Source organism: Triticum aestivum, chromosome 4A, assembly GCF_018294505.1.
Source record: "Triticum aestivum cultivar Chinese Spring chromosome 4A, IWGSC CS RefSeq v2.1, whole genome shotgun sequence".
Lineage (NCBI taxonomy): Eukaryota > Viridiplantae > Streptophyta > Magnoliopsida > Poales > Poaceae > Triticum > Triticum aestivum.
The window spans coordinates 605230874-605245793 of NC_057803.1; the positions used below are offsets into that span (position 1 = coordinate 605230874).

The 14920-nt window shown below is 43.1% G+C and overlaps 1 long non-coding RNA gene across 2 annotated transcripts; it reads left to right on the forward strand.

Annotated features, from left to right (window-relative positions):
* The first annotated feature begins 4457 nt into the window (after positions 1-4457).
* On the forward strand, positions 4458-5658 carry LOC123082553 (uncharacterized). Of its 2 annotated transcripts, XR_006439056.1 has the most exons (3): positions 4458-4638; positions 4924-4986; positions 5091-5658. It is a non-coding gene; the product is annotated as an uncharacterized lncRNA (long non-coding RNA). The 2 variants fall into 2 exon arrangements; XR_006439055.1 differs by lacking the exon at positions 4458-4638 and having other exon boundaries at positions 4648-4986.
* The last annotated feature ends 9262 nt before the right edge of the window (positions 5659-14920 follow it).

Here is a 14920-nt window from a genome sequence, read left to right on the forward strand (position 1 = left end):
AGTTGGTGAAATCCAAACGACACAAGCATCTGATAAAGCAAACCCAAGGATTCATGAATTTATTTTTGATGTCAATCCTCACTTAACATATACTTTATTAATTGAACATCTAGAACCAGACCAGCTTTGGTGCACAGACAAGTTTTATCAAGATCATGCAGCGTGTCGAAGTAGTGTCCCTTTGTGCGGGTATGGTGATCTAATCGTGTATGATGTGATTCCTATGCATATGCATGTGTATTCTATACTGTTGGGAAAACCCTGGACGGACAAGAGATAATTAACATATCATTATGATGGTGAATTTTCTTTTGTACGAAAGGCTCGACTTATAACACTTGATTCATATACCCTGGAGCGATACATGCCAGATTGCCAAAGGCGTGATCATGCTCAGGAAGCAATTGATGTGAAGGTACTCAATGACCAAGAGGAAGCAGACGTGGACATTCAACATGCTGAATTTTTAGCCTCGACAGTTTCTGCGGATGCATATGCTGAGAAGATAGACTTGAAACCGAGGACGGTTGCGTTTCAAGGGGGAGAGGATGATATGGCCAACACTAGTTCTATTTGTACCGTCGACAACCATGACATACAAGACGCTGGTCTGGTTCAAGTTAAGGCAGTTTTGCTAGTCACTGTTTGCGATAATGTGAGGCGTCTTGATCAGAAGAAAACGGAGGTTGAATTAGAATCACAATTTGCTCTTGTGCCAAAATACACAATGCATGCTTGGATATTAGAAAAAGAAAAAAGAAAAATTCTAACACATACACGTTTGAGCAAGGCATACGTCAACTAGGTTGTTTCTTTTGGTTGCCACGTCCACATCAAGAGTATACATGGACAAGATACCTTTTGATTGAGACTAACAGAAGAATCCTAATTGGTTACTAATTCTCATGATCAAGACCATCGGAGATTTATGTGTACGTGAGCTGGTTTAAATGGTGGGATTTGCTCTCCTTGAGAAACAATGGATAGGGGCTGCCAGGAAATTATGTTTAATTACTTTAAGTAATTAAATTTTAATGATTACTTGCTAAGTTAAAGCTTGTGCTCAGATTACTTCGTAGGTGTTGGTCGAGAGTTAGAGATAAAGAAGTTTTTGTTTGGTCTGACTTATTAAGCAAGTTTGAGTCGGCAAGCTGTACTAGTATATATAGTTATGGTACCCTGTATGTAAAAGCAGGTTATATTTTGGAGTTTAGATAGCGTCGTGTACCGACCATGAAGCGGCCATCTTCGGGTGTCGCTGTTATTTATTCTCTATAAATTTTCGGTGTGGAAGTTACACTTGGCTCGAGGTCTGTCATTTCCGACGGGTTGCGTGCTGGTTAAGACTACTTAGGAGGGAGGTTCTCCATGTGTCGAGGGATTGTCCGTTGGTTGTCGTTACCCCATCTTTGGGTTACATGTAATGCTCGCGTAATTGGGAGATTTTATTAGCTGAATTCAGAGGAGTACATTGTATCGTGAAAGATAAGGCCAAATCAGAAGCACGACAATGTTGTGCTTTCATCGGTTGGTATTTGGATCAAAGGTTGTCCACGGTAAACTAGTTTTCTTCCCCTAACGATTGATATTTTTATTTATCATGAGGAAAGATTGTAGTTCGCAAAAAGGTGATGGCGATGAAGAGGGATCCATTGCATGCCTTGCCTTGGTACCATTGCTTTATGTGTGTGTGTGTCGAACCAGCTAGTTGTGCCGTGTTAATGAATTGCTATTCCAATATGAATTTGGCGAGTAAGACTATAATTGATGCTTTGAACTTGCCGTTGATTGAACATCCAGAACTATACGAGCTTTGGTGGACGGACAAGTTTGATTAAGATCATGCATCGTGTCGAAGTAGTTTCCTTTTATGCAGATATGGTGATTTGTCGTGTGTGATGTGATTCCTATGCATATGCATGGGTGTTCTATACTGTTGGGAAAACCCTGGATGGAAAGGAGACAATTAACTTATCATTATGTTGGTGAATTTTTTTTTGTACGAAAGGCTCAACTTATACTACTTGACTCATATACCCTGGAGCGATACATGGCAGATCGCCAAAGGCGTGATCATGCTCAGAAAGAAATTGATGTGAAGGTACTCAATGACCAAGAGGAAGCAGACGTGGACATTCAACATGCTGAATTTTTGGCCTTGACAGTTTCTGCGGATGCATATGCTGAGAAGATAGACATGAAACTGAGGACGGTTTCGTTTCAAGTGGGAGAGGATGATGTGGACAACACTAGTTCTATTCGTACCATCGACAACCATGACATGCAAGACGTTGGTCTGCTTCAAATTAAGGCAGTTTCGCTCGTCACTGTTTGCGATAACGTGAGGCGTCTTGATAAGGAGACAACGAAGGTTGAATTAGAATCAAAATTTGCTGATGTGCCAAAATACACAATGCATGCTTGGATATTAGAAAAAAAAAAGAAAATAATTCCAACACATACACGATTCGATCAAGGCATGCGTCAACTAAGTTGTTTCTTTTGGTTGCCACGTCCACATCAAGAGTATACATGGACAAGATACCTTTTGATTGAGACTAACAGAAGAATCCTAATTGGTTATTACTTCTCATGATCAAGGCCATCAGAGATTTATGTGTACGTGACCTGGTTTAAATGGTGGGATTTGCTCTCCTTGAGAAACATTGGATGGGTGCTGCCAGGAAATTATGTTTAATTAATTTAAGTAATTAAATTTTAATGATTACTTGCTAAGTTAAGGCTTGTGATCAGATTTACTTCCTTAGGTTTAGGTCGAGAGTTAGAGATAAAGAAATTTTTGTTTAGTCGACTTATTAGGCAAGTTTAAGTCGGCTAGCTGTACTGTTATATATAGTCATGGCACCCTCTTTGTAAAAGCAGGTTATACTTTGGAGTTTAGACAGCGTCGTGTATCGACCAGGAAGCGGCCGTCTTCGAGTGTCGCTGTTATTTATGTTGTATAAATTTTCAGTATGGAAGTTACACTTGGCTCGAGGTCTGTCGTTTCTGACGGGTTGCGTGCTGGTTACGTCTACTTCAGCGGGAGGTTCTTTGTGTGTCGAGGGATTGTCCGTTGGTTGTCGTTACCCCATCTTCCAATTACATGTACTGCTCACGTAATTGGGAGATTTTATCATCTGAATTCAGAGGAGTACATTGTATCATGAAAGATCGGGCCAAATCAGTAGCACGACAAGGTTGTGCTTTCAATCAGTTGGTATTTGGAGCAAAGGTTGTCCACGGTAAAATTGTTTTCTTCCACTTACAAGTGATATTTTTATTTAACATAAGGAAAGATTGTAGTTCGCAAAAGGTGATGGCGATGGAGAAGGATCCATTGTGTGCCTTGCCTTGGTACCAATGCTTTATGCGTGTGCGTGTCGGACCAGCTAGTTGTGCCATCTTAATGAATTTCTATTCCAGTATGAATTTGGTGAGTAAGACTGTAGTTGATGCTTGGAACTTGTCGTTGACTGAACATCCAGAACCATACGAGCTTTGGTGGACAGACAAGTTTTTTCAAGATCATGCATCGCGTCGAAGTATTTTCCCTTTATGTGGATATGGTGATCTAGTCGTGTATGATGTGATTCCTATGCATATGCATGTGTGTTCTATACTGTTGGGAAAACCCTCGACGGACAGGAGACAATTAACTTATCATTATGATGGTGAATTTTTTTTTGTATGAAAGGCTTGACGTATACTACTTAACTCATATACCCTGGAACAATATATGGCAGATCGCCAAAGGCGTGATCATGCTCAGGAAGCAATTGATGTGAAGGTACTCAATGACCAAGAGGAAGCAGATGTGGACATTCAATATGCTGATTTTTTGGCCTGGACAGTTTCTGCGGATGCATATGCTGAGAAGATAGACTTAAAACCGAGGACGGTTTCATTTCAAGGGGGAGAGGATGATATGGATAACACTAGTTCTATTTGTACTGTCGACAACCATGACTTATAAGACGTTGGTCTGGTTCAAGTTAAGGCAGTTTCGCTCGTGATAACGTGAGGCGTCTTGATTAGGAGAAAATGAAGGTTGAATTAGAATCAAAATTTGCTGCTGTGCCAAAATACACAATGCATGCTTGGATATTAGAAAAATAAATAAAATAATTCCAACACATACACATTTGATCAAGGCATGCGTCAACTAGGTTGTTTTTTTTAGGAAAAGGAAATCTCATTAAAACACATAAGCTGGGTTACAATCAGAGTTAATTACATGCATCAAACCCTGTGGCACATCAGCTAGAATACAAAAATCACCATTCACTCTAGCAAAGGCAGCTAGCTCATGTGCGGCCACATTGCATTCTCTGTAGATTTTGGATACTGTGCATGATTCAAACTCTCTGAACATTTCCTTCACTTTCACATAGCAGGCCCACCAACTGGCTCTATTAGTGTTGCAATCATTCACAGCAGTTACTACAGCGGAACAATCTGATTCAAAAATCACATTGTTCAAAGCTAATCTGTGTGCCTGGGTGAGGCCAAACAACAAGGCCTGAGCTTCAGCTTCCTCAGCTTCAGTACATCCATGAAAGCAGCAGCCCGCTGAGAAGACCACCGCACCCGAACTATCTCTGCCAATAGCTCCGAGCGCAGCTAAACCAGAAGCTGGTATGAAAGAAGCATCGACGTTAACTTTTATGTGATTTCCAGAAGGCTTTGCCCATCTAATAGCATGTCGAGGATGACTCGTATGCTGCATTTGAATTTCATGCATTTTCTGCTTTCCTTTGGCATCATTTGCAATCAGATTTGGGGCTGATAAACACTCCCTATAGCTTTTCAAGAAACTCACTGAATCCCAAACAGTAGCCTTGCCTTTGTTATGAATTACGTCATCTCTTAGGTGCCATGCCCTCCACAGCACAAGCATAAACTTCTCCTTCATCTCGCCAGGGCATAAGCTCAAGTTTTGCAATAGCCAATCAGGGGAGAAAAGCAAGAGCGACTTAACTTCAGGTAGTTTCCAAATTTTACACATTTCCTCTCAAAGTGCTCTCTGTTTTGTGCATGTTACAGTAGCATGGTGAGCATTTTCAACAGCACTTCCATAAATATTGCAGGTACCATCCAGCTCAAGTGTCCTCTTGTGCTTATTTTCCTTTGGTTGTTTCTTTTGGTTGTGACGTCCACAACAAGAGTATACATGGACAGGATACTTTTTGATTGAGACTAATGGAAGAAGCCTTATTGGTTACTACTTCTCATTATCAAGGCCGCCGGAGATTTATGTGTGCGTGATCAGGTTTAAATGGTGGGGTTTGCTGCTCTTGAGAAACATTGGATCGGGGCGGCCGGCCAGGAAATCGTGTTTGATTACTTTAAGTATTTAAATTTTAATGATTACTTGCTAAGTTAAAGCTTGGGATAAGATTTACTTCCTTAGGTGGTGGTCGAGACTTAGAGATAAAGAAGTTTTTGTTTGGTCGACTTATTAGGCAAGTTTGAGTCGGCTAGCGGTACTGGTATATATAGTCATGGTACCCTCTTTGTAAAAGCAGGTTATATTTTGGAATTTGGACAACGTCGTGTTTCGATCATGAAGCGGCCGTCTTCAAGTGCCGTTGTTATTTATTTTGTATAAATTTTCTGTGTGAAAGTTACACTTCGCTAGAGGTCTATCGTTTCCGACGGGTTGCGTGCTGGCTACGTCTACTTTGACGGCAGGTTCTTCATGCGTCGAGGGATTGTCCATTGGTTGTCGTTACCCCATCTTCAGATTATGTGTATTGCTCGTGTAATTAGGAGATTTTATCAACTGAATTCAAAGGAGTTCATCGTACCGTGAAAGATAAGGCCAAATCAGTAGCACGACGAGGTTGTGCTTTCATCAGTCGGTATTCAGAGCAAAGGTTGTTCACGGTAAAATTGTTTTTTCCAGATACCATTGGTATTTTTGGCCTCGATAGTTTATGCAGATGCATATGCTGGGGAGATAGACTTGAAACCAAGGACGGATTCGTTTCAAGGGGGAGAGGATGATATGACCAACACTAGTTCTATTTGTACCGTCCACCACCATGACATACACGACGTTGGTCTGGTTTAAGTTGAGGCAGTTTCGCTCGTCACTGTTTGCGATAACGTGAGGCGTTTTGATCAGGAGAAAATGAAGGTTGGATTAGAATCACAATTTTCTTCTATATCAAAATACACAATGCATGCTTGGATATTAGAGAAGGAAGAAAATAATTCCAACACATACATGTTTGATCAAGGCATGCGTCAACTTGGTTGTATCTTTTGGTTGCCACGTACACAACAAGACTATACATGGATGTGATACCTTTTGATTGAGACTAACGGAAGTATCCTAGTCGGTTACTACTTCTTACGATCAAGGCCGCCGGAGATATATGTATACGTGAGCAGGTTTAAATGGTGGCATTTGCTGTCCTTGAGAAACATGGGATGGGGCTGCGAGGAAATTGTGTTTAATTACTTTAAATATATAAATTGTAATGATTACTTGCTAAGTTAAAGCTTGTGATCAGATTTACTTCCTTAGGTGTTGGTCGAGAGTTAGATATAAACAAATTTTTGTTTGGTCTAACTTATTACGCAAGTTCGAGTCGGCTAGCTGTACTGGTATATATAGTAATGGTAGGCTCTTTGTAGAAGGATGTTATATTTTTTGAGTTTAGATAACGTCGTGTATCGACCATAAAGCGGCCGTCTTCGGGTGTCGCTGTTATTTATTTTGTATAAATTTTCTGTGTGAAAGTTACACTTCGCTCAAGGTCTGTCATTTCCGATGGGGTGCGTGCTTGTTACGTCTACTTCAACAGGAGGTTCTTCGTGTGTCAAGAGATTGTCCATTGGTTTTCATTATCACATCTTCCGGTTACCTGTACAACTCGCGTAATTGGGATATTTTACCAGCTGAATTCAGAGGAGGTCAATGTATCTTGAAAGATCGGGCCAAATCAGTAGCACGGCGAGGTTGTGCTTTCATCAGTTGGTATTCAGAACAAAGGTTGTTCACGGTAAAGTTATTTTCTTCCAGTTACGGTAGATATTTTTATTTATCATGAGGAAAGATTGTAGTTCGCAAATGGAGATGGCAATGAAGAAGGATCCATTGCGTGCCTTGCCTTGGTACCAATGCTTTATGCGTGTGCATGTCGGAGTTTTATCAAGATCATGCATCGCGTCGAAGTAGTTTCCCTTTATGTGGATATGATGATCTAGTTGTGTGTGATGTGCTTCCTATGCATATGCATGTGTGTTCTATATTGTTGGAAAAATCATGGACGGACAGGAGACAATTAACTTATCATTATGATGGTGAATTTTCTTTTGTACAAAAGGGTCGACTTCCCTCGAGGTATGTCGTTTCTCATGAGTTGCATGCTGGTTACGTCTACTTGGGTGGGAGGTTCTTGTGTCGAGGGATTGTCCATTGGTTCCCGTTACCCCATCTTTGGGTTATGTGTACTGCTCGCGTAATTGGGAGATTTTATCAGCTAAATTCGGAGGAGTTCATTGTATCGTGAAAGATCGGGCCAAATTAGTAGCATGATGAGGTTGTGCTTTCATTAGATGGGGACCAGAGGAGACTTTGGTCGGCTGGTTCAGCCCAACATCTGCGGCGGCTCTTGATGTCATTACCCTCCTTGTAGGCGAAGCCGAGGTCCCTCCTATCCAGCCCCGACCACCTCCCGGACGAGAGTCCAAAATTTGTCTTGGATTGGGCACCGGCGGCCTGGACGTCGTATCCCTCCATGAGGGCGCCATCTTGCGAGGCTTGGGTGTTCGGGGGAAAGTTGCTATGGGTGGTGGAACCTGCATGGCAAGGGCTCCATCGGCGGCGGTGGTGTGGAGGTTGGCAGGTGAAGCGGCGTCGGATATACCGTGTCTACAATAGTGGATCTTGGCGGCATGGTGCAGCCAAGTCTCGGCGACATATGCGTCTGAATGGACGAGCGCAAGGCGGTAGCGCTGTTCGTCGCCGTGGTGGCATCGACAGATGGCCGGCCTGGTAAGGATGATGCACGATCTCTTTTCTGGACATGGGTCAGCGGTTCGATGGTGGTGGCGGCTTCTAAAACATGTGTGTGTGGTGTACGCGTTAGATTTGCTGCACCGAGTGTAGGCTCCTTATATGTCATGCGGGCAGATCGGTGGTGACCTCAGTTCTAAATGGTGGGAGAGAGGGCACTCCATATTGTCGAGTTGTTAGGTGTAAGTGGTGGCTTCGGATGACTTGATGTATATTCTTGTCAGATCTTTGTTGAATAATTAATAAAGATGACTGTATGCACCGACTGATGGAGAGGCCGGGGATTTAAATCACCTTTCTGAGTAAAAAATGTCACTAATAGAAGGCAATTTTCGGGAACCTCCATAGGTTGGCGTGCGCTCCGCGTTCAGCTATCAGTGTTGGCCATCTTGACCTTTTTCACGGAATATTTTGGACTCAGACTGGCCATAGTGGGAGTAACTTCAAGAGTAACATCGATTCCAACTTAGCAAATTTGCCTATGTGACAACGAGTTAATATGTAGATGGGTAAATTGAGTAACTTAGCTAGTTACTGTAACATCACATATCCCAAGACAGTACGAGTCTATAACCTAATAAATGAAGCCTTGCACGACATCACACATATGTTACTACCCATTATAGAGGTACTACATCCGTCCTAGTTTATTGGTCCCTATTGTATTCTTTGCCGAATTTTGACCATAAATTTAACAAACAAAAAAGTTCATGCATGTCATAAAAAAATATATCATTAAGAACTATGTTTAGATACGAATCGAATGATATAATTTTTGTTTGACATGCACTAACATTTTGCCAGTCAAATCTTTGATCAAAATTTAGTACAAATTATTAAAGGAGCCAATAAACCAGGACAGAGGTAGTAGTAACATAGCCTAGAATAGCGTGTATGTTATGGCTAGTCTCATTCATAGGAGCAGACTTTGCCATCCAGATCCAAGAAGGATGGTGCGCACGCCTATAAATACCTATCTACTCCAGCTAGGAGTTCGATCTAACACAACCATCATATCCATATCCAGCCCAACAAATGGCGCCTCTCAAGGTGACTGCTGCCGTCTGTGTCGTGCTGGTCCTGATGATCCAGCTACAGGTGCCAACGGTCGCGCAGGACATACCATGCGACGAGTGCGAGCCGGGATGCGGCCAGGCTTGCAATGCGCAGCGCCCCTACTTCTGCAACAGCTTTTGCAACATCTTTCCCACCCTGTGCAACTACTGCTTCCTCATCCAATCCGACTTGTGCGTGCCCGGGTGCACAAACCTCTGCAGGATCAACTGCGTGTGATCGACCATGCAGGAACACATCGACATGAGTGGACTCCAGAGTGTCGATGAGCATGCCTGCGTTGCCATTGTTATATTTGCTGCTCTATGTGCAATAAGTCAATGCCGGTCAGGCTGCATGCATGTATTGCATGCGAGTGCCTTGACTTAGCATTTGATACTGTGTTTAATTTGCTACTATTCCCTTCACTACAGCATATTACATATTACTACGTTGTGCATCCAATGCATTTATATTGTACGCCCACCATTTGGTTATGAATAAGACTCGTTTGGAATATCACATATCTACCAAAGCAAAGTTCAGGTTGCACCTACTTGTGTATAGTTTATTTGCAAAGGTCAAATGTTCTCTTGTTTGGAAGAAACAAAAAGAAGAATTTTTCATATAAGGATAACACGAATCTTGACACAAACCGAATGGTTTAGATAGAGGGTACGCTAGTATGAGGGTACTAAAAATCCACACTCGAAGTATTCCTATATGCATATCATATAATTATCGTTTCGACCAAGTGTTTGGTTGTATATGTAAATCGCGTAACTCCCACGATAACCCACGTAGCCCATTTAAAGATAAAGAAGAGAATTATTCTACGATCTTTACTTGTGTTGTAGGTAAGTTACCTTTTTAGTATATATGATTCCTATTAAATCTATTAGGATATGTAATTGTTAGAGTACCTCTATGGATTCACTCCTCTCAAACATCAATTTGGGCTACAAGAATTTATACTGGGGAATTGCTCATAGAAGTCCAAGAAACCGAGGTGGAAGAGGGGTGGAAGAAAGGTAGGAGAAGCCAGGGGAGCCGCCAGTGACGTGATCCTACGTGGATTCCTTCTTCGTTGCTTCCTCACCGATACTTGTAGCTCGTAGCAGCCTGTGATGCTCAGCCCAAGTATATGTATGGGCTAGGGGAGGTCCCTGACATCCCCCTCCTTGAAATGCACCTTGACCACAAGCCGACGCACTGAAGACCACCCGGTAAACATATATATGGGCTAGTAATTCATGCAGTATGTGCGGCTTCTACTAACGCACTATGTGTTGAACATCGACCAACACTCTTTTCACTCCTAAACAATCCGTGAAACCATTAATTATGTGTTATGAGTGACATATATATGTTTATTGTTATAATGCACTTGTTATTTTTTTTATAACTACTACTTTTTACTGGTAAGACATCATTGTAATGTGGTGTCTTTATGTGTTGTATGTGGATCAATGTTAAAATTAGAATTTATGTATCCTATTACTAAACAGTAAGACTCAGCTAGCTAGGAGCCCCCACAGTGTTTTGACGCTCTCGGCCGTCGGATGGCCAAACGTACGATCTAGATCAGCTTTTGGTCATCCCGACGTCGCTCAGGCGCTCCAGGCACCGTTTCGCGGGCTGCTGCTCCATAGAACGAGCTCCGTCGAAAGCCCATTCGCATAATAGGCCAGGTCGGCCCTAACCCTCCAGACCGCTCTTCTTAATTTGTTCATCGTCCGCGATGCGCCGCCACCGTCCTCCCGGACTCCGTCCCATAGGCCAGCTTCTGCAGCGCATCTGCCTTGGCGAGTCCGCGTCAGTGCCATCCTATATATCGACCTTCTGTGTGCGACAGCCGACAGCCTCTATCCGTTCTCCTCGTTCCCTCTCCCGTAGCCACCGTCGCTGAGGTCTCGCCACATCGCCACTCAATCGACGCAGGTGAGCACCATGGAGTTCTTAGCAGTCACGGGGTACAGTTCAGGAGGAGATCCTTTATGGGGTGCAACCTATCCTCGACCAGACGTACCCATCTGGTGGCCGCGACATACCAGGATAACCGTATGGTGATATGTTCATGTGTCTTCGTGGGTTCCTGGAAAAAGCTCTCTGTACCACTGAATAATTTGCTACAGTACTGCATTCAGTTCCTTCCCCTCTTCTTTGTCTTCAGATATTGAAGCAAGAAACAAAAACAGTCCACAAATTAACTGCTTGTTCCAACGTAGTTTCATTTGCTTCTACAGGGGGGAGAGCATTTTCCTGTTGAATGAATCCTACAATTTCCTTATCTGGTCTGGAGGGTTGATTCAACTTATAAAGTACGGGGATGCCCTACGAAGCTAGAGAGCCAGTGATCCAAGTGAAGGTGTATGTCAATGTTTCTTCTCTTCTCATTAATGTTAGATGGAGAAATATAGATGGAGCAGTTTTGGTTTTCAATAAATATGATCCACCAGCTATACCAAGGTACTCCAATTTGAACCATTCAAAATATAGTAAATGTTTTAACTAGCTGAATTTTCTCAGATTTTTAACATTATTTTATATAACATTCACGGGCGCGGCAACGCGCGCCTTCATGTTCTAGTGCATTTTGATGATGTGATGAAGGCGCAATATGCTGCAATAGCATCAATTTGGCATCAATTAATAGAAGTGGCGGGCACCGAACACTGTGGCGAGCGGCGGAAAGGGCCCGCCACTGCTGCAAAATTTCTGTGACGGGCAGTGGTGATAGCCCTCCACCGTAGATGGGCTACCACCGGCGGGCAGTGGTGATTGTCCGCCACTGAAGATGGGCTACCACTGGCATGTGGCCGCCCGCCACTAATTTTTTTTTGAAAGGAGAATAAATTAATATCGTGAAGATGCCAATTACATCCAGTCTATGCACCAACAAGATGTCACAAGGACATCCAGGATGCACACATCCAAAGGAGAAAATTAAAAGAAAGGAAAAAAAAAGAATGATCCCGCCACAGCGACCGACTCCTCTCAATAGCAACACACATAACACCACCTAATACAACACCCCAAAAACATAAAAGGTCTCAAAAAACAACGCCTCCAAGAAGGGAACAGTGCACAAGCGTCGTCGTTGCCCGATCCAAAATCTTGGGTTTTCACCCTGGAAAAAGGCCGCGCTCCCAAAACAATTCCTCCAGCAAGGCAATCGCCAGACACAACCAATGAAGGTCAGACCTTAGGTTTTCACCCTGAAAGTCATGACTCGGTAGGCTGAAGCTGATGTTGTTGCTTGTGCTGGAGAGCATGACATAAGGCCACCGTGCTCTATGTTGTACCAAAATTTATCGAGGAGAAATGCTCGATTGGAAAAACGCAATATTTCTATCTCAAAGTAGGCATGATCTTGTACACACATGCGTCTTTAGATTATAGAACATTGTTTATTTTTGAAACTGTCACCGGAGGGAAAGGCTCCCCGCCTGAATATATTTCAAAAGGATTTAATCAACAAGGCACAATCCGGCGTGGGGTTTTTTTGGTCCGTCTTTCTAAGGCGGTGTGACCAGAGAGTGAGGTCCGAGATTATGGCCTTAATTACATCATTTGGGGTTTGGTTAACCCCCCTAAAGGTCATCACATTCCGTGCATCCTAGATTTTCCAGAGCAGTAGCAGCAGAACGAAGGGCCACACTGACTGCGGCAGGGTGGGGTGGCATGGCGAGTTCCACGGTTCCACAAGAGGTGAGGAACATGGCTGCAGCCCAAGTGCATCCCAAATGGCAGTAGCAGTCGGGCATGCGACGAACAAGTGAGCACGGTCTTGCTGCACACCGTTGCAACAGGGACAGGACGACGAGTTGATGATAGACTTACGGTGTAGATTGGCTCGAGGGTTAAGCCTGTCAAGATAGAACAACTATCCAAACACCTGCACCCTGCTAGGAACCCTTGAGTCCCAGATGTGAGCGAGGTTTGGGTCGGCCAGCTGTGAGGCAAGGGCGTTGTAGGCGCCCATGGTGCAGACGGCAGCCCCGTTGAGTAGCGATCTTTCGTCTGGAGCTCCCGTGAGGTGCACATCCTGCAAAAACAATCTCAAGGAAACAAGTTCATTAAAAGCAGTTAAGGTTAGCTGGCTACGCAAGCCCAGATCAATCCCATCCATCATAATATGTGTGACTAAAGCATTTGGCTTTGTGTGGTGGGAAAACAGGGCTGGGAAGGTGGTGGCGAGAGACTTAGAAAGTATCCAACGATCTAACTAATAAAATGTGGAGGAGCCATTTCCTATCCTTACCTGAGAGAGATCTCTTAGTGTATGTAGATGCTTGAAGATAGCCTTGCCAAGGAAGGAGGCATTTTTACCTATACCTATATGTAGTGGGGAGTGTTTTATAATCCAGTCTTTCCAAGGCAAAGGGGGAGGAGTGGAGGAATTCGAATGCAAAATTCGACATAAGGCAAAAAATTGCGCTCGTAAGTTTTTAACACCTAGACCACCTGGCTGCTTAGGCATACACACCCGATTCCACACCACTAAGCACTTAGCCCCCGAGAAGGAGTCATTGTTTGACCAAAAGAAAATCCGTCTACGCTTATTGATTTCCTCCAGAACGCTTCCAGGGAGGGAGAAGCACATCATGAAGTAAGTGAGAAGACTGTCAAGAAGGGCGGACAGGAGGATCAGACGACCACCACGAGAGAGCAGAAGAGCACACCACCCAGCTAAATACACATCACAACAGTCTATTGCGGGTTGGAACGCAGAGGGGCAGTTTGTGGGGAGAGAGGGGAAGGCCAAGGTACTTTTGCGGGAAAGTGGCCACAGAGTTGCCAAGTGTGGCCGCCATCGCGGAGGCAATTTCTGGATCAATATTTAGGGGGACGAAAGTGGTTTTGGAGAAGTTAATGGCTAGCCCCGTCGCGCCAGAGAAGTCATCAAGGATACGTTTTAGGTTGGCGGCCGTAGAACCGTCTGCCCTAATGATAATTAGGGTGTCGTTCGCGTATTGAAGGAAATGCCCTACCTTTTAGTGCGGTTTGAACTATTGATTTAAGTAATTGAAAACCTAGAAATCGATTATTGATCCAATTTGACTACCTCTACGGGATAGACCTCAACAGAAAACTGTTGAGTAATGGCAACAAGTGATTGAGTTCAGTGATAGAAAATTATTGGCTCTAGACATTCATTCGCCGTTGCTATCAGTCGGTCTACTCATGCCTGTTGCTTACTTTCTCTATCGATGGAATCGGTAATTCAAAAACCTAACATCCGTAAGGAGTCTCAATCGTACCTCACTCGTTGCCTTACTCTCCCACAAGATCACACTAAATACATTTACCTTTCTCGTTTTCTTTTCTATTCTTTCTGTTGTTTGCTCGCTTGTACTGCTGTGGTGGTTGCTTTATAATATAAAGCAGAGGAAACCCTTTTTTGTCAAATTGTCTTGAAAATAATGGTGGTCCACATATTTTTACTAGCCATCATCTTTGAATACATTGGACATGTATTAGGCCTTGTACAATGCTAGGTGCTTAAAAAAATAAATCGGATTTTTCTAAAGCACCGGTGTCTATTTTTATAGGAGAGACGCCTAATTAAGCGTCTGCCCTGTATAAATAAGCACCGATGCTTAAAAAAGCCTGATTTATTTCTTCAGGCACCTCTGCTAAGCACCTTGCATTGTACAAGACCTTAAGAAGAAAAAACAAAAGAAAAGAAGAGATGAGAGAAACATAAAAATAAATGAAAAACGAAATAGAGAAAAAGGAAAGCATAAAAAAATGAGGAACATATCTGAGGAAAAAAAAGACAAATAATAATAAAGAAAGAAAAAGGAATGGAAAGGGCCCGTTCCTTCTATACAT